At 45.6% G+C, this 17,885-nt stretch overlaps 1 protein-coding gene across 1 annotated transcript in view; it reads left to right on the top strand.

Annotated features, from left to right (window-relative positions):
• The first annotated feature begins 732 nt into the window (after positions 1–732).
• Positions 733–17,885, top strand: part of PAQR8 (progestin and adipoQ receptor family member 8) — a 45,407-nt gene continuing 28,254 nt past the window's right edge. The window contains exon 1 of the mRNA XM_055407268.2: positions 733–875. The gene's annotated coding sequence lies outside the window, so the exon portion shown is untranslated. The remainder of the gene's footprint in view (positions 876–17,885) is intronic.

A 17,885-nucleotide genomic window follows, 5' to 3' on the forward strand; every position in this document is an offset into this window, starting at 1 on the left:
AGTTTCCCGACCAGGGATGTATCCCGCCCCCCTGCACTGGGAGCAAGGAGTCTTAACCACCAGACCACCATGCTCCCCTGTGCTCCAATATCTTCAGTGTATTTTTCTTATGGTAAAACATGGACAGCAATGCGGGAAGGGGACCAGTCTGGGGAAGGACCAAACGTGGAAATTCCTCTCCTGACCACCTCCACTCCATCCCTTGCGTATGTAGGTCACGGTTACCGGAACCTGCTAGAGGAGATGAGGGTAGAGAAGTGGGTGACGGCCTGTCAGTGTAAGAGGTGTGTTTGTGTGGTGCGTAAGTCATAGGGGAGTCCTTCGAGGATGGATCTCGGGGTGTGAAAGTGTGTGTCGACAGTCGCCCTCCTGGGCGAAATCATAACATGATTTCATGGGCAGAATGACCCTGAATGTGCAGATTTGGGTGGGTAAGAGTAGACTGGATTCTGTCTTAAAGGGTGAAGGTTGTTGCTTTTCCCCCTCCGGAAAGACTTCTGCAGTGCCCCCCCAACCCCCACCCCCGGAAAGAACAGGACAGCGGCTGACTAGTCTCTTTTTCTCCCGTCCCCTCGGGCCTTCAGCCGCCGAAAGGGTGCCCTGCGGGCCTGACCCCGGGCTGGAAGGAAGAGGCGTAAGTCAACTTCCTCGCCGGCGGCGACCGCGGCGGCGGTGGGTGCGCGGGTCTGCGCATCCCGCCCCCGGGCCGGGAAGGGGCGGAGCCGGGCGGAGCCCGCCCCCGGCTGGCCCCTCTTCCCCGCCGCTCCTCCGACCCGCGCTGGCCGCAGTCACAGCCGCCTGCAGGAAGCTGGGAGCGGGATCTCGGGCCGGGAGTGCGGGCTGGGCTGCGTGCACGGGCTCGGCCGCCGCTGCCGGTGAGTCCCTGGGCTGGCGGCGCGGTGCGCGAAGGGAGGCGGGTCAGGATCCGGCTGTTGGGGAGCCCCCTGGCGCAAGCACCGGGATGTCAAGATCGCGACTGTGGGGGCCCCCCGATGAGCATCGCGAGGGAGAGGAGGAGCCCGGGGGCAGGGAGTCAACATGCCTCCGGTGCTGGGGCGTCCAGGAGCCCTGAAGGCGAGGCAGAGGGTCAGGAACTCGAAGTTGGGGCGTCCCGAGACCCGATCCTGGAGGACTACGGGTTTAGAATCCTGAGGTTGGAGAGGTCCCCAGGGGTGCGGAATGAGGGCTGCCCAGTCGGCCTTCTCGGGGCGCCCTCCGCAGGGCGGAGGGGAGCAGAACCCGGGAAGGCAGTGCGGAGAGAGGAAGCCCAAGCGGGCGGGGCAGGAGAGAAGCCCCAGGGAGGGGAGCCCCGGACAGGGGAGGGTGGGGCGACGCGAGTGACTTCTCCGGGAAAGGATGGAGGGGGTTTCGCCGAGAGGGCGGGCGCGGGGAGCGGAGCTGTGCGGAGAACCCGGGGTTCTGTTCTGGAGGATGGGGGGTTGGAGAGCTAGAACGCCGCGGCGGGGGTCCTAGGTGGCCGGCGGAGCTGTAGGGCAGGCACTCCGGGAACATCTCGGCCTAGGGGACGCAGCCCACTCGGTGGTCATGGCCACCTCAAGAGGACATCCACTCGAGGGAGCAAGAAGGGCCACCCAGGACGGGGTTGGGTAGGGACCCTCCAACCTAGCGAGTTTGGGCAGTGTTGGCAACTAGGCAGGGGGACCAGAGAGGGGCGCACCTGGCACACCTTCTCGGGCACCGCAGTGCCCTAAGCATCTGTGGCCCTCAGGCACAGACTCACAAAAGGGAGACCCGTGGACTGAACAGGCTTAGGGTTGCATCTCATATTTCTGAGCTGCGTTAGAAGTGATTTTGCCCAGGGATCCGATGAGAAGAGTCTGGGCTTATAGCTCAGAATAGCTCTGGAGTGAGTTTTCAAATTGTATAGGTAAGCTCTACCTCTGTGTGTGTGTGTAACTCATAATAAAAGTGTGTGTAATTTTTAGATCCACATGTGCTGCTTGCTTCCTCCTCTTTTGTAGTTTGTGAGAGGTTGTTTCTGGGTAAAAACGAGGAAAATCAGGAAGTTTCAGCGTACACACATGCACACGAACCGCCCACAAATGCACTGCATCCCACAGCCTAGTAAACACGAGTAGTATACTTTTGGATCGCTTCTGTTGGCCAGGGCTCCCTGTAGTGGAGTGAATAGGAGTTACCTGCATGGAAGGGGGACTGCCCTTGACTGCCCTCTTAGGATGTCCACAGCCTGGACCCATCCCTGAGTTGCTGCACCCTTGACCAGGTCACCTGGTGGAGTGCTAGCCTGCTCAGGACCTCAGTGAATGGGCATTCTAGAGTCTGTCTGAATATAAACAAATGACCAGTGCACTGTCTTGTTTATCATTTTTCCCCCCCTGTTGTTTGTCTTAGGTGTCTGGCTCTCTTTGACTAGTTAAATAATATTGACATCTTATATTAATGTATTCTATATGGTTAATTATGTGTGGTAATTACCTTAATTATTTGATATAACAACTAATTCAGGAAGACCTAGGGCCTTGGGAATCCTGTTAAGTAGTTTTCTCCCTGAGGAGTTTCCTGGGCTTGAAGGGGCAGTGGAAGGGGGAGGGAACGCTCTGTACTCCTTTTCTTCTCTGCTGTAGATATAAGTCCATCTTCAAGTATACACTGAGATTTGAGCTTCCTGGGAGGACCAAAGACTTTTGGCATCTAGTATTTGGCTCAGATGGTAAAGAATCTGCCTGCAATGCAGGAGATCTGGGCTTGATCCCTGGGTGAGGAAGAGTCCCTAGAGAAAGGGATAGCTACCTACTCCATTATTCTTGCCTGGGAAATCCCACGGACAGAGGAGCCTGACAGGCTACAGTCCATGAGCTCACAAAGAGTTGTACACAGTACACAACTTAGCAAATAACACTTTCGCTTTTCAATTTTTAATATGTTGGGCCCATTTTTTTTTTCTTCATGAAGAGGAAAGCTTATCAATAAGTACGCAAGTTAATGGTAAAGTGATCTATTCAATTTCACAGGTATCATTTCAGGACACGTTTTTTTTTTTTCCATCAGGAGGTGGTCAGAACCTTGCACCAAAATCTGCATTATCATTATTGCGGTAGCATATTTATCCACTTGGACATATAGCTAGCTGATTCTTCCAACTCTTTATCCAAATGTCAGAATAAGTACCTAAGTATTTATACATTCAAATAAATTCGTGTTTCACCCTTTCTTCCTCACCCCTCATCGTGGCAAGCTGTGTACTAATTCTAGTGATGCTGTCATTGCCGAGAATAATTTTGGAGCCCTGCTTTGGAGTTGCCTTCAGAGTTGGCAACACGTTGACTGAATTGCCTCTGTGATGGCAAACCTTCCGCAGATGGGAAACAGCCAAACGCTTGTGTGGAGCCAGCTTTGGTGGAGAATTGGGGTTGTTATAGGAAGTATGTCCATTAAAGTAATGAAAATCCTCTTGAAGGACTAGCAGTTCTACAGGGGTCATCCAGTAAAGAGTATGTGTTTAGGATTATAAAGTAGTTGCTTTGAAATGCAGCCTTCATTTGGTTTTTTGTGCTCTGGTGCATGTGTAAAAACAAAAACTGGTCCTAGAGGAGGAAATGGCAACCCATTCCGGTATTCTTGCCTGGAAAATCCCATGGACAGAGGAACCTGCTGAGCTACAGTCCATGGGGTCGCAAAGAGTCGGACACAAGAGCAGCTAAGCACAGAGTATTATACTCTGTCCTACCTTATGGTTTGGGGGCTTCCCATGTGGTGCTAGTGGTAAAGAACCTGCCTGCCAATGCCGGAGATATAAGAGAATCAGGTTCCATCCCTGGGTCAGAAAGAGCCCCTGGAGGAGGGTACGGCAACCCACTCCAGTATTCTTGCTTGGAGAATCCCATGAACAGAGGAGCATGGTGGGCTACAATACATAGGGTCGCAAAGAGTCAGACACAACTGAGGTGACTTAACACGCACCAACGCCTTATAGCTTATGGGGCTGGAGAAAATCAACCTTTCTTTCCCCCTTCCATGTCCTCTGTACCAGGCAGTTTCCATCCCCTTGTATTTTTTACTGAAAGCAAAATGAACAAAAGACTTGTTTTTTCCAGCAAAAAAGGTAGTCAGAAAGTCACTTACCCTATTGGTCATTACCAACAGGTAATATTGGTAATTAGGTATCATTGCCTGATACCTAAGATTTTATGTGAAAAGATCTATATAGAGTCAAGGGGAAGAGAATGATTTCTGAAAATCCATTTTAGTTTTGGGATTCCATAGCACATAACATGAAAACTTAGCATATCCCTTTTCGGCCTTTGTTTTCCTAAATTCCATTTCCCCACTCCTCAGTTTGTATAACCTGAAGTTTCAATACAGCCATAGCTTGAATCTTGATTTAACTGTGACCTTGACCAAATTATTCCTCTCTTTTGGCCTCCTAACATGAAGATATGATGAGCAGGTACCTCATGGGGCTGTGATAAAGATGAAGTAAGATTTGTGTGTATAGAACCCTGAGATCAGTGTCCCTTACATAATCAGTGCTCCATAGAGTCTAGCTCTTTGTGTTATTAAGAGTGCTTATTGATCATTTTATATTAAAATTCCTTTTAAGTCATGTAAAAATTTATAATTTCCAAGTAATGATAGTCTCTTTGACTGGGCTTTGCAAATGAACCTGTCCTCTCAGGAGTGTTTTAAGAGTGTCCTTAACAGCAACCATAGCTAGCTACTTTATTTTGAATTCCTATTGGGCTTCCCAGGTAAAGGATCCACCTGCCAAGCAGGAGACTCCAATTCAATCCCTAGGTCAGAAAGATCCCCTGGAGAAGGAAAGGGCAACCCACTCCAGTATTCTTGCCTGGAAAATTCCTTGGACAGAAGAACCTGGCGGGCTATAGTCTATGGGGTTGCAAAGAGTCTGACACGACTTAGCAACCGAGCATGCACGTATTTTAAAATATGAAAATTCCAGTTTTAATTGTGTATTAGGTGTAACAGTTTGGTAAAAAGCTGAAGGAAAATTGTTTAAAAGCTTCTCCTATAATTTTCTCCCTGATCCAATGAAATATTATTCTAACAACATAGCTCTAGTTCTCTTGGCATATATTGAAAGGGATAATTCTGGGGAACATTTGTTTCAGTTAAATTGGAGTTTTGTTCTCTTTTTTTTTTTAAGTGATAGAGAGGAAGAACCTGGCACTGCATTCTCAGCTCTTTCATAAATACCAACAGTCAGTTTTTGCAAATTTCTGAATTTTATTATGTTCAGTTAATTTTACCTTAATTTTAATGAAATAATCTATGGTTACTATGAAATAGCTGTTTCATGAAATGTTCAACATTTGGTGGGAATTCTCTGGGTTTCAGTGAAGTATGTGCAGGAGACGAGGTATAAGGAACAGATTTTTTCCCCCAGAAGTTCACATAATGTGCCCTCTTACTTAGGACAATGCATTAGCAAGAATTGTTGGGTTTTTTTTTTCTCCTAATGGCTTACAAGTCTAAGGGTTAATATGAATTTCAGTACATGTTCCTTTCCCTCAATTTCTTGGAGAAGGTTAAATATATGGATTTCTCAATAGTGTTTATATTTTTTGATATGAATAAATTCTTTCAGGATTAGATCCTGCTATATACTCAGATGCCATAAAAGGAAATAAGGGCTCTAAAATTACTTGGTGAATTGTAAAAGTGATAGACCGTCTGCCTTCTCCATGGGGGTTGGTGTGGGGGATGGAGTCTGCATCATCAGGTTCAACCAACCGAGGATGGAAATGTCAATGAAAAAATTAATCCATAGTCAAGCTAAGAAAGAAATGGAACATTTTATTCAAACCAACCTGAGGATTATAACCTAGGAGACAGTCTCTCAGAGAGGTCTGAGAACTGTTCCAAAGAGGTGAAGGTTGTGGTCAGTCTAGATGTGACTTTGGAGAAGGGGGCACATGCCATCAAGCACACACCTTGGTAGAGTTATTGCTATCTGCAAGGAACAGATGTCTTAGTTGATGGTTTTAGTGCCCTGTAAGTATGGGAAGATTCTAGAAACTGGATTCATAAAATTTTCTCCTGAAAATGTCTTAACCACCTGAGGGTCAGTTTCTGTTTTTCGGTAGCACAAAATGCCTCATCCTGATCTTTGCCTTGAATTCCTTTTGAGGTGTACTGCATAGGTCAGTGACCAAAGTGGCTGATGACTTAATCTTGTAGAATCAATGGTGGACAACATTCTTTATTTTTACAATCCCCTCCTTTTCAGTCTTAATTTCAACCATGATTTGGGAGGCATTTTGTGACCGCTTTTTCTCATGATGCTAGGAATGCTCCTTCCCAGGTTGGGCAAGGATTTCTTTGATAGGCTTCTCATTGTACTCTTAGTGGACAAGACTCTGTTAACAGTAGCCAGAGCCTCTGGCCAGCCTGTAATATGGTCCGGGAAATGGTTCCCTCTTGTTGCTTCTTCCCACATCTAGAGTTACACTATTATAATCATCGATCTTATAGAATTGTATATTTCATCAATCATTTCAAGTCACCTAGTCAACAAAGGTTTGTCTAGTCAAGGTTATGGTTTTCCCAGTGGTCATGTATGGATGTGAGAGTTGGACTATAAAGAAAGCTGAGCGCAGAAGAATTGATGCTTTTGAACTGTGGTGTTGGAGAAGACTCTTGAGAGTCCCTTGGACTGAAAGGATATCCAACCAGTCCATCCTAAAGGAAATCAGTCCTGGGTGTTCATTGGAAGGACTGATGTTGAAGCTGAAACTCTAATACTTTGGCCACCTAATGCGAAGAGCTGACTCACTGGAAAAGACCCTGATGCTGGGAAAGATTGAGGACAGAAGGAGAAGGGGACGACAGAGGATGAGACGATTGGATGGCATCACCGACTCAATGGACGTGGGTTTGAGTCTGGCAGTTGGTGATGGACAGGGAGGCCTGGGGTGCTGCGGTTCATGAGGTCGCAAAGAGTCGGACATGACTGAGCAAATGAACTGAACTGAATCATCATTAATTTTACCAGAGCCTTGGCCACATATTTGTCATGCAAGAAACAATCATCTTAGTCAATGGGAGGAGTACAAGTAATGCAGCAAGTGGCATTAGTAAGGTCATATGTAAATATCTAAGTGAAGAGCTTCCATTAGGTGTGACCCAGTATCTCCCCAGGTTCTCTGACCAGTCTGTTCTATACCAGTTGCTATATTGAAGGGAAATGACATATTGGTATTGTACATTAAGCTCACCAAAGATGTCTGCAGGTAGAAGATGAAGGTGGGTTATCATGACTTCTTAAGGACTGACAAAGGAATCTTATCTTCTAAAGAGTTTCGTGACTGCCAGAAGGAACACAAGTGATCTTTCTGATTGAGCAGGTATTTCTGCCATTGGGGAATCTGGTTAATGCATAATGCAGATGTACAATGCCCAGTGGATGGGAAGGAGGAGGCCAAAGGTCAGAGAAAATTTTTATGTTTAAATTTTTCTTGTCTAGCCTTAAGATGTCAGTTGAAATAAATGTCAGAAAATATTCAGGGAAAAAAATCCCAGGGGAATTTGGGGGAGCATGAATACATGTATATGTATGGCTAAATCCCTTCTCAGTTCACCTGAAACTATCACAGCATTGTTAATAGGCTATATCCCAATACAAAACAAAAAGTTAAAAAAAAAAATCCCAGAAAGTTCCAGAAAACAAAACTTGAACTTGTCATGCCCAGGCAACTACTTCAGTTCAGTTCAGTTCAGTCGCTCAGTCGTGTCCGACTCTCCGCGACCCCATGAATCACAGCACGCCAGGCCTCCCTGTCCATCACCAACTCCCGGAGTACACTCAAACTCATGTCCACAGAGTCGGTGATGCCATCCAGCCATCTCATTCTCCGTCGTCCCCTTCTCCTCCCGCCCCCAACCTTTCCCAGCATCAGAGTCTTTTCCAGTGAGTCAACTCGTCTCATGAGGTGGCCAAAGTACGCAAAAGAGTTACATTGTATTTACAGCTATTCACATAGCATTTACATTGTATTAGGTAATATAAGTAATCTAGAGATGTTATAGTATGTGGGTGGATTTGGGTAGGTTACATTCAAATACTGTGCCATGGTATATAAAGGACTTGAGCATGCACAGATTTTGGTATGGCAGGAGGATCCTGGAAGCAATCCCCATAGACACTGAGGGGCCACTGTATAACTGTAGGATGGGGCTGTTTTTGCTGTTTGTCCTTTCTATAGTGGCATTTGGCCTTTGCTCTGTCTCTGTTCTGAATGGTAGTTCACACCCAGGAAACAATACAGAGGGGTGGTTGAGACTAGAGCAGGTGTTGAGACTAGAGCAGGGGCAATGATTTTACATCCCTTTCACCCCCAGGCCGCCAGGATATTTGGCAATGTCTAGAAATATTTTTGATTTTCATAGCTGGAAAGGAGAGAGTGTTACTGGCATCTAATGGGTAGAGGCCAGAAATGTGCTAGATGTTGTATAATGAATGTGATAGCCCTTCACAGAAAAGAATTTTCCAGGTAGCTCAGCTTGTAAAGAATTCCCCTGCAATGCAGGAGACCCCAGTTCAATTCCTGGGTTGGGAAGATCCACTGGAGAAGGGATAGGCTACTCACTCCAGTATTCTTGGGCTTCCCTGGTAGTTTAACTGGTAAAAAATCCGCCTGCAATGTGAGAGACCTGGGTTCGATCCCTGGTTTGGGAAGATCCCCTGGAGAAGGGAACCCACTCCAGCATTCTGGTGTGGACAGTTCCATGGACTATATAGTTCATGGGTTCACAAAGAGTTGGACATGACTGAGTGACTTTCATTTTCATTTCAAATGGTAGTAGTGCTGAGAGATCCTGAACTAGATTAAGGGATCTGGAGTGGGGACCAACCTGTGTTAGCATCCTAGAATGACCCTGGGGTGAGCTCCTTAAAAATGCAGGTCTGAAGTGCTGTTGTGCAATCAGTTGGGATAGTGTATATAAAATACTTAGCTCACAGAGTTGCCCAGTAAATTGTAACTCTTCGTATAATGTCTGGTTCGTCAATCCAGGGACTATGCATCAAAGACATAGCTTTGGCTTTTGAACCCATGGTGCACAGATCCAGGTCAGGTTTCCTGATCCCATCCACGTGACCAAGAGTAGGTAGGGCAGGGACACAGAACCACCTGTGTTCCTGGTTCCTTCTGCATTCTGGTTCCTCTGGCGGTGGGCTGCAGTTGCCTCCAACCAGGTGAGCAGGGCAGTGCTTCGGACCTGTTTTCTGGAGGGCAGAGATGAGCTGAGGCTGGAGGAGCTTTCTGTTTCCTCCTGCACACTTGGAAGGAGGAGAAGCCTAGGTGGTGAAGTCCTCCCCCCACCCCACACCCCCCAACTTGTCTTCTGGGCTCTACTGGGACCCCTGTCTCTGCACAGCCACAACTTCCTCTACTGTGTGAGCAGGCCTGGCATCTGGCAGTTTCTCTTTACTTTTTCTTAGCCTCTTCTACTCAAGCAAAAGTTCTTGGAGGGTCCCTTCGCTTTTAATGAAATACTCCAAGTCCGCTGCAGGTTTTGCTCTTCGTGGGCCTTCTTGGCCATCTGGGGAGGACAAAGGAGGCCGCCCATGAAGCTCAGGCCCCACTTTGACCTTCCTGCTTTCCTGTGTTTTTCCTGGTGCACTTTGAGCCAGAGGAGTGAGTGGTCCATTCAAGCAACCAGAGGCGCCTCAGCGGGATGAGGGTGGGATAACATTCTGAGAGTGTTTAGCAGACCCAGATGTAAACAATGGAGTGATTTTTCAGCTGTGAGCTAGAAACCATCAGTTCTGTGGTTCTCAGTCCTGGCTGTACAATAGAAGTACCTGGGGCTTTCTAAGAATGCAGATGCCCAGGCCCCAACCAAGACAGTTGATTCAGACTCTCAGTGGGGAGGGCCTGGGCATCAGATTTTTTAAGATGCTTCTGAGATTCAGAACCACGCCTTGTGAAATTAATGACCTGCATTTAAGAAAAAGGAAGAAAGAGAGAAGAAAACGAAAGAAAAGAGAACCAAACTAAAAATGAGAGTAACATAAGTACTGTTTTGTTAAATGTTTGTTTTATGATGAATGTATCACCTGCTTGTGATGTCAAATATGTTCTTTCTAAAGGGCTGTAGTCAGTAAAGTTTGAAAACTTTATTTTAAAGCCTTAGAGGTATTTAATTAATGTGGGCAAATTGCCTTTTGAAATATTTCTGTATGTGTTTCTGCTAGACAATTTTCTTAGTGCTTTTATATACCTTGTCAAATACAACTTCTGCAATCACTCTGTGAGCCATGGAAAGCAGATATCATCATATTGATTTCTTTCACACAGATGAAGGAAACCTGGGGCTGGAGATAAGAGAAATTTGCCAAAGTCACAGTGAGAAAAGGGGCAAAAAGGGACAAAATGGACTCAAACACAGGGCTTCTGATTACTGCTTACAGGGCTCTGTCCACCACATCTTTCTGTCTCTTCTGATGTAGTTGGAGCATGGCCTTGATGCAACTTCAAATAATGTATCAAAATAATAGCTATTGACTGAACACCTACTGATATTAGGAAACATAGAGTTGACCCTTGAGCAACCTGTGGCCATCCTTGGATCTGGCCTGGTAGTTCTGGCTGAGGAGGAACACTGACCCTGTGGGGTGAGATTGGATAGACTTCCCAGTAGTCTGGGAAGCAAAGACTATTTTGTTCATTTATCCACTCACTCATTTATCAGTATTAATACCTGACCAGGGCTAGGGTCTATGCTGAACACGGGTAAAGATGGAATGTTGAACTCAAATGCAGTCCCCGTGCTTGTGGAGGTTACAGTTTGGAGTACACAAGGGAGGATGCTGTGCTTCAGAAGCAAGTGGGGAAAGGATTCCTCAAGGCTTTCTCATACCTGTGCACAGAGCTGCAGCAAAGCTCAGGCCGTGTGTAAACAAAAGTACAAACGGTTGTACTCAGGAGCTTAGCATGGAAGAACAAGACCTCACATTAGCCCACATAATGTTTAGAACCTCACGTCCCCAAAGGTGGGGAACCACATTCTGCTGGAAGTCACCTGGGTTGGATGATCAGGTTGAGTTAAGCCTGGGGCTTAGGGTGTGTCCTTGGAGTGTCTGGGAGGGTGCAAGCTCCAAGCCATCTAGATAACTAATAAGCTGTCCCTATTCTCTTATGTGAGAAGGACTCCGTACCTCAGCAGACCAGTGTTTGTTGAATGAGTGAATTAATAATGATTATAAAGAATGGTCATCTATAATAAAGGTAATGGAAGATGTCAAGATTTCAAGAGAAGCACACCCAGAGAAGAGTCAAGTTCTCCCCACTTTCCAGGCTGAGCTGGTTCCTGGGACTGTAAGAACCTAAAGGCAATCAGAGCTAGGGTTCTTTATTTAAGAGTTTTTGGTTGGTCTTGAGATATTAGCGTTAAGGGCAGTGAGATTTATTTCTGCTTATGATGATGTAGTCTAGGATTAAGAAAAGCAAGCAAGAAAAAACTCAATTCTTTTTTAAAAGTATTTTTATTTATTTGGCATTTGTGGGTCCTAGTTTCGGCATGCAGGATCTTAAATCAGCATATGGGATCTACTTCCCTGACCAGGGATTCAACCCAGGCCCCCTGTATCAGAAGTACAGAGTCTTAGCCACTGGAGCACCAGGCAAGTTTCCTGCCCCACCCCCCCATCATAGTTTTTAAGGAACAGATAATTTGTTGCTTTTCACCAGTAACTTGAAGCTATGTATTTGCCCTATTCTTAGCTCCTGCTCTCTGGAGGCTAAGAGAATTTCCCAAGAGGTTCAAGATCAATGCATAGTACAGAAACTGGGAGAGGGCTGCTGCTGCTGCTGCTGCTAAGTCACTTCAGTCGTTTCCGGCTCTGTGTGACCCCATAGACGGAAAAGCCCACCAGGCTACCCCATCCCTGGGATTCTCCTGTTCCCCAAACCACTTGAAGATGGAATAGAAATACTCTGCTAACTGTTGGCTGTGGGTCATACTTTTTGTGAGAAATAAAACTTTGTTGGTGAAATCTCATTTTCCTTTTAGACTCAAATTGCTTGTATAAAATATGGACGAAAAAAAGAGGAGGATGTAAAAATCAATGTTGAGTGTAATGGCTCTTGAATTAGAAAATTTAAATTCTCCATGGTGTATTTCACCCTCTCCAAAGGATTCATTCCAGGAGTTCGATCTTAGCTTTGCTATTCCTGCACTTAAGCATGATGAGGGCATCAATATTGTTCTCTTGAGTTGCCAGGAACCCTAAGCACTTTATAAAGTGGCATTAGTTAGTTTCATACGTGGACTCATGCTGGGATTGGAATTGGCTGCAGTTGTAGAATGTCACCCAGACAGACAGGTTCAGGTATAAAGTGCCGAGAATGTCATTGAAACTGGGCAGCATTTCAGGCAGGTAGAAACTGATTCGTCAGATCTCATTGTGCTGAAGAGGTTCAGATTAATTCATGAAGTGCATGCACAATTTTGTCCCATGAAAGAAAAAGAAAATATTAGACTGTTTATAATTATGTGGCTGTGATATGTCTCGTGGCCTGGAGGACCATTGTGTCTAGATGCATTAACCTAATTCCACAGGATGTAATAATATATTATATACACTTGTGTACGTGAAGGCATACTGAAACACAAAATACCTACTATTTGACGAATACCTACTGTATTGAAGATTTCTATGTGCCAGGCATTGTGCAGTGCAGTGTTTCTTTACATTATCTCTACTCCTTGAAACAAATTTAGGAGAGAGAGATCCAGATCCCAGTTTACCAATGAGAAAAAGAAATGGAAGTGCCTCACCCAAGGTCACTATAGTTAGAAAGTGTCAGAGCTGGTTATAGATTTGTTATTTGTGAAAGGGGCTGTGGCAGATGAGTTTGTGTTTAATTTAGGTTTCCTTTACAAAACGTCTATAGCCTGGAATGGGTCCAGGGTGGGATTTCCTGTCTGCTCAGCTCATCACCCTATATAACAGATTCCAGAAGGTGGGAATTGCTAAATTTATATATGTGGTTCCCTGAACCTACTGGAATCATTGGCTCCGGGGGAAGTGGTCAGGGTCTCGGGATGGTGCACTGAGCTTTTTTTCATGATCTCCTATGCCTACAAAACCACATATGTGTGTGTCAAATAGCTGCACAGACCATCAAAATTTGGCAATCCTTTGCTTTTAGCTCAGGTGATAGTAGCTTCATTTGGAGCCACCTGCCAGCTCTTCTAAACTCTAACCTGAGATTAAGTGTAACTGACTAAATGATACAGGGTCATGAATCATTGAATGGATGTGGTTGACTTACTTTTAAAGCGTGGAAGACTAATAATGATCACTTTGGAATAGGTTTGATGGGGCTTCCCTCATAGCTCAGTTGGTAAATCATCTGCCTGCAATGCAGGAGACCTGGGTTCAATTCCTGGGTCGGGAAGATCCCCTGGAGAAGGAAATGGCAACCCACTCCAGTATTCTTGCCTGGAGAATCCCATGGACAGAAGAGCCTGGCAGGCGCAGTCCATGGGATCACAAGAGTCAGACACGACTTACCGATCAAAACACACACAACACATCCTCAACGGTTAAGACTCAGCATTGCTACTACAGGCAGCACGGAACTAAGATCCCACATGCTTCACAGTGCAGCCAAAAATAAAAAACAGGTTTGATAATGAAAATGCTGGGCAATAATGGATAGCCTAAAGTGACAGTGAAGATCTCAGCTGCAACCCCCTGACCCACCACCTTGCTTGTCCCAGAGCCCACCCATGTCTCTAGAGAGGCAGGCATCCCTGTCTTTTGGACCTGGAAACGACAGCCTCAGGGCTTTCTCTGATCTAGGACAGATGGCATTAGTTGAGCACATGTTGTGTGCTAGCAGTTTTACCTGTACTATCATCTCTCTCTCTATTAAACTTACCATTATGGAACACTTCAGACAGAGGTGGATAGAATGGTAGAATATACCTCCATGAGCAACCATCCCGCAGCTTCAACAGTTACCAACTCATGGCCAACTTCTCTGCATACACCTTACCTCCAGACGACTTTGAAGCAAACCCCAGCCATCACATCATGATCTGTGAGCATTTCAGAATGTATTTCTAAAAGATGAGGGCTCTTTTATCGTAATTCTTTAAATGTCAACAACCCTGTTAGTCAGGTACCTCCATATCCTTATTTTATAGGTGAAGACAGTGAGGCCCAAGGAGCCTCACTTATATGCCCAAGGTCATGCAAGGCAGAGTCGGGATTCAAATCCAAAAATCCAAGTTGCCTAACTCCAGAGCCTGTCCTGTTAAACACCATATCCTGTTAGGGTAGCCATTAGACCCCTCTGCTGTAGCTAATCCTTCACTACAGAATTGTTCTGGAAGCAGAAAAATAGACCCCCCAGGGACAACACTTGATTTCTATGAATTCAATCACCCAGTCAGTGTTACAGGTAGGGTCTATTTAGGTACACAGGCACAGAACAGCTGTGAAGGTCTTACAGTTGTCATCTCCAGGTATGAAAGGATTGACCTGAAATATTCATGGATTCTCTTTGGGCAGCAAAACTGATAAAGCAGTCAAAAACCTTGATTGTGCTAGTGTTTGAAAGGGTGGAAAAGCCCATAATGAAAAGGACTTCACAGAAAATATGATTGTCATGGTGCTCTGGCTGCCAAGGGGAAGTAAAAGGTTTCTTTTAAAATGAATTTTCCTTTGGTTTTCTCTCTTGGCAGAAGGAATCATAGTCTTCCCACTGAGTCTTTTCAGTTTGTTTCTAGCATAGCTAATTGTGTTTATTTGTCTCCAGAATCACATGCCTGCCTCCTCTCCCTTGCCTTTTCTTAAGGTCTCTTGCCTGCTGTGTATTACGGTTGCTGCCAAAAACGTTCCTCTCACCTGGGAGCAGTTGGCTGACAACACAGAGTAGATGTTGGGAGGCCAGCTGTCTCTCCAGAGGCCTGATGTGGCCTCTGGCGTCCAAACCCCCCTCAGGGAGAGGCAGAGAGATTATATAAGCTTGCGGGGAAAGGAACCATGTCATTTGCCTTGTGTGTGCCCATTTGGTCCATCAGTGTTAAGAACAGAGCAGAAAACACGTGAATACTATTGACTGACTGAGCTTTGCTAGCTCAAGTTCAAGAAATTGATTTTCCCTTTTTTCCCCTATCAAAATGAGTATCACATTGATTTTTCTGTTTAATACTTTTCTTTGGCTTTGGGAATCACTGACTTTTTTTTTTTTAACATCTTTTTAAAAATTTTTATTTATTTTTGGTTGCACCGGGTCTTCATTGCTTTGCAGGCTTTTTTCTAGCTGTGGTGAGCGGAGGCTGCTGTTCATTGCAGTGCGCGGGCTTCTCATCGTGGCGGCTTCTCGTTGCAGAGCCCGGGCTCTAGGCGCGCTGGCTTCAGTAGTTGCAGCACCTGGGCTCAATGGCTGTGATGTGAGCGGGCCTCAGTTGCTCCACGGCACGTGGAATCTTCCCAGACCAGGGATCGAACCCGTGTCCCTACACTGACAGGCAGATTCTTATCCACTGTACCACCAGGGAAGTCCAGGAATCGCTCCCTTCTAAGTGATTCTCAAACCTGTTTCTTTTCTTTCCCTGTTCCCTGTGAAGTCTAATCGCAGAAGCCATGTAACCACAGGAAAACCACCCAGTCCTTCTCGGTCCTCTCACCTATGAAGCTCTAAATGGTGGTCCTTGTCAGGGTGTAGGTGAAGATGTGTCTAGAAATTCTGCCTTTGACTGTCTCTAGAAACACCAGTGAGGACCTCTGCCAGTGTCTTTTTCAGGGAACATCTATTTCCCTTAAAACTCTTGTTGCAAAAACATCACAACTGTTTTTTTTTTTTTTTTTTTTTTAATGACTGCTGTGACTTCTACTTTTTTAAAAACTAAATTAAGGAAAACAGTAGACTAGGAATTGCTAGCTCTTCGTCATACAGTCAGCTCAGGGATGGCAAATACATGGCTTTGTGCCCTGGCCCCCTTCTGAGCCCGGGGTTTGTGGCAGACTTGTACATGGATCACAGCGGCTTCCCTGGAGCTCACTGGTGAGGTGGGAGTGGGGGTGCCTCTCAGTGCAGGACCCCAGGAAGCCAGTTACCAAGGTTTGACACCTATTTGCCCTTTCTTAAGTAAGTGATCTTTAAAGCCCTTCCCAGACTACAATGGGTCACATTAGGTCCTTAACAGCTAGGGACCAGCTCTCCTTTTTCCCCAAGAATCAGATCAAAGGGAGGGAATGTGTTACCACTCAAGAACACTAAACCCTTTCTGGAAAGCAGATGACAGGGAAATGTTTTAACCCTGATGGTTCACAGAGGAATTGGAGGTGGTGACTCTCCCTTTCCAACCCGTAGTGGGCTTGTGCATTGGGTTTGTAGTTTGGTTGGTGAGTCAGTGAGACTAATTAAAGTCATCCTTTTTATGGAGAACCAGAATGTTTAATGCCCACCAGGGAATATAAAGGAAATGGGAGCCCACAGCCTGTTATTTAGGAGTTTCTAATCCAATAGAGCAGTTGTATTAATATTAAGCTGAATTGAGATTTCATGTAGTTTAATGAGATGCAAGAAGGAGAAACTTAGTGCCTATTTATAATTAAATCACTCTCAGCTGACTAACATCCTTTTGAAGACATTTGAAGGGTGTTAAGATAATGCCTATGAAGCAACAGGACTTCTTTGACAGAAGATGTGATGAGTATTTATGATCATATTATAGATAATGGACTGGCCTACCGCTGCAGACCCAGCTATCTCCAGGAAGATTAACAGAGGAGGCCAAGCTGCTCTCTGGGTGGTTAGGACCAGGCTGGTGTGCACAAGTGTGGTTTTCTCTTGTTTTAATCCACAGCACATTCTTTTACAAGAAAAAGTCAAGAGAAGTCTTTTTTGCCAGGAAGAGCTCATTCTGGAGTGCTCTGATTTACCAGCAAGGACCAGCAGAGGTACTTCTCCATTTCAGAAGTCTCGGCTGGCTACTGAAAGCAAAGGAAGGGAAAGGGGGAAAACCTCATAGATCAAAGAAAGCATACACTGGCCAAGTATTTTAAAGGTATTTCTTAAAAAATCATGTTAGATTTAGAATCCTTCTCCTCTTAAGTGTGTACTTTTATCTGGCAGTGCTTATCTAAAAATCATACTTAAGCTGAAATCTCTCCTAGCTTACTATTTTGGGCCTCCTAGGTGACACAATCGGAGAAGGCAATGGCAAGCCACTCCAATACTCTTGCCTAGAAAATCCCATGGATGGAGGAGCCTCGTAGGCTGCAGTCCGTGGGGTCGCTAAGGGTTGGACACGACTGAGCGACTTCACTTTCACTTTTCACTTTCACACATTGGAGAAGGAAATGGCAACCCACTCCGGTGTTCTTGCCTGGAGAATCCCAGGGATGGGGGAGCCTGGTGGGCTTCCGTCTATGGGGTCACACAGAGTCGGACACTACTGAAGTGACTTAGCAGCAGCAGCAGCAGGTGACACAATGGTAAAGAACCTGCCTGCCAATGCAGGAGGCGCAAGAGACACAGGTTCAATCTCTGGGTTAGGAAGATTCACTGGAAAAGGAAATGGCAACCCACTACAGGATTCTTGCCTGGGAAATTCCATAAACAGAGGAGCCTAGCATGCTATCACCCATGGGGTCACAAAGAGTAGGACACAAGTGAGCACACACACACTATTATTTTTTGCCTTCTCCATCTTTTGTTGGTTGGTGGTTTAGTCACTAAGTCGCGTCCGACCCTGAGATACCATGAACTGTAGCCCACCAGTCTCCTCTGTCCTGGGGATTTCCCAGGCAAGAATACTGGAGTGGGTTGCCAGTTCCTTCTCCAGATGATCTTCCCAACCCAGGAATCGAACCCATGTGTCTTTGCATTGCAGGTGTTCTCTTGCATTACAAGTGGATT

This window comes from Moschus berezovskii, chromosome 23, assembly GCF_049115385.1.
Source record: "Moschus berezovskii isolate FMDL1 chromosome 23, NW_MosBer_1.0, whole genome shotgun sequence".
NCBI lineage: Eukaryota > Metazoa > Chordata > Mammalia > Artiodactyla > Moschidae > Moschus > Moschus berezovskii.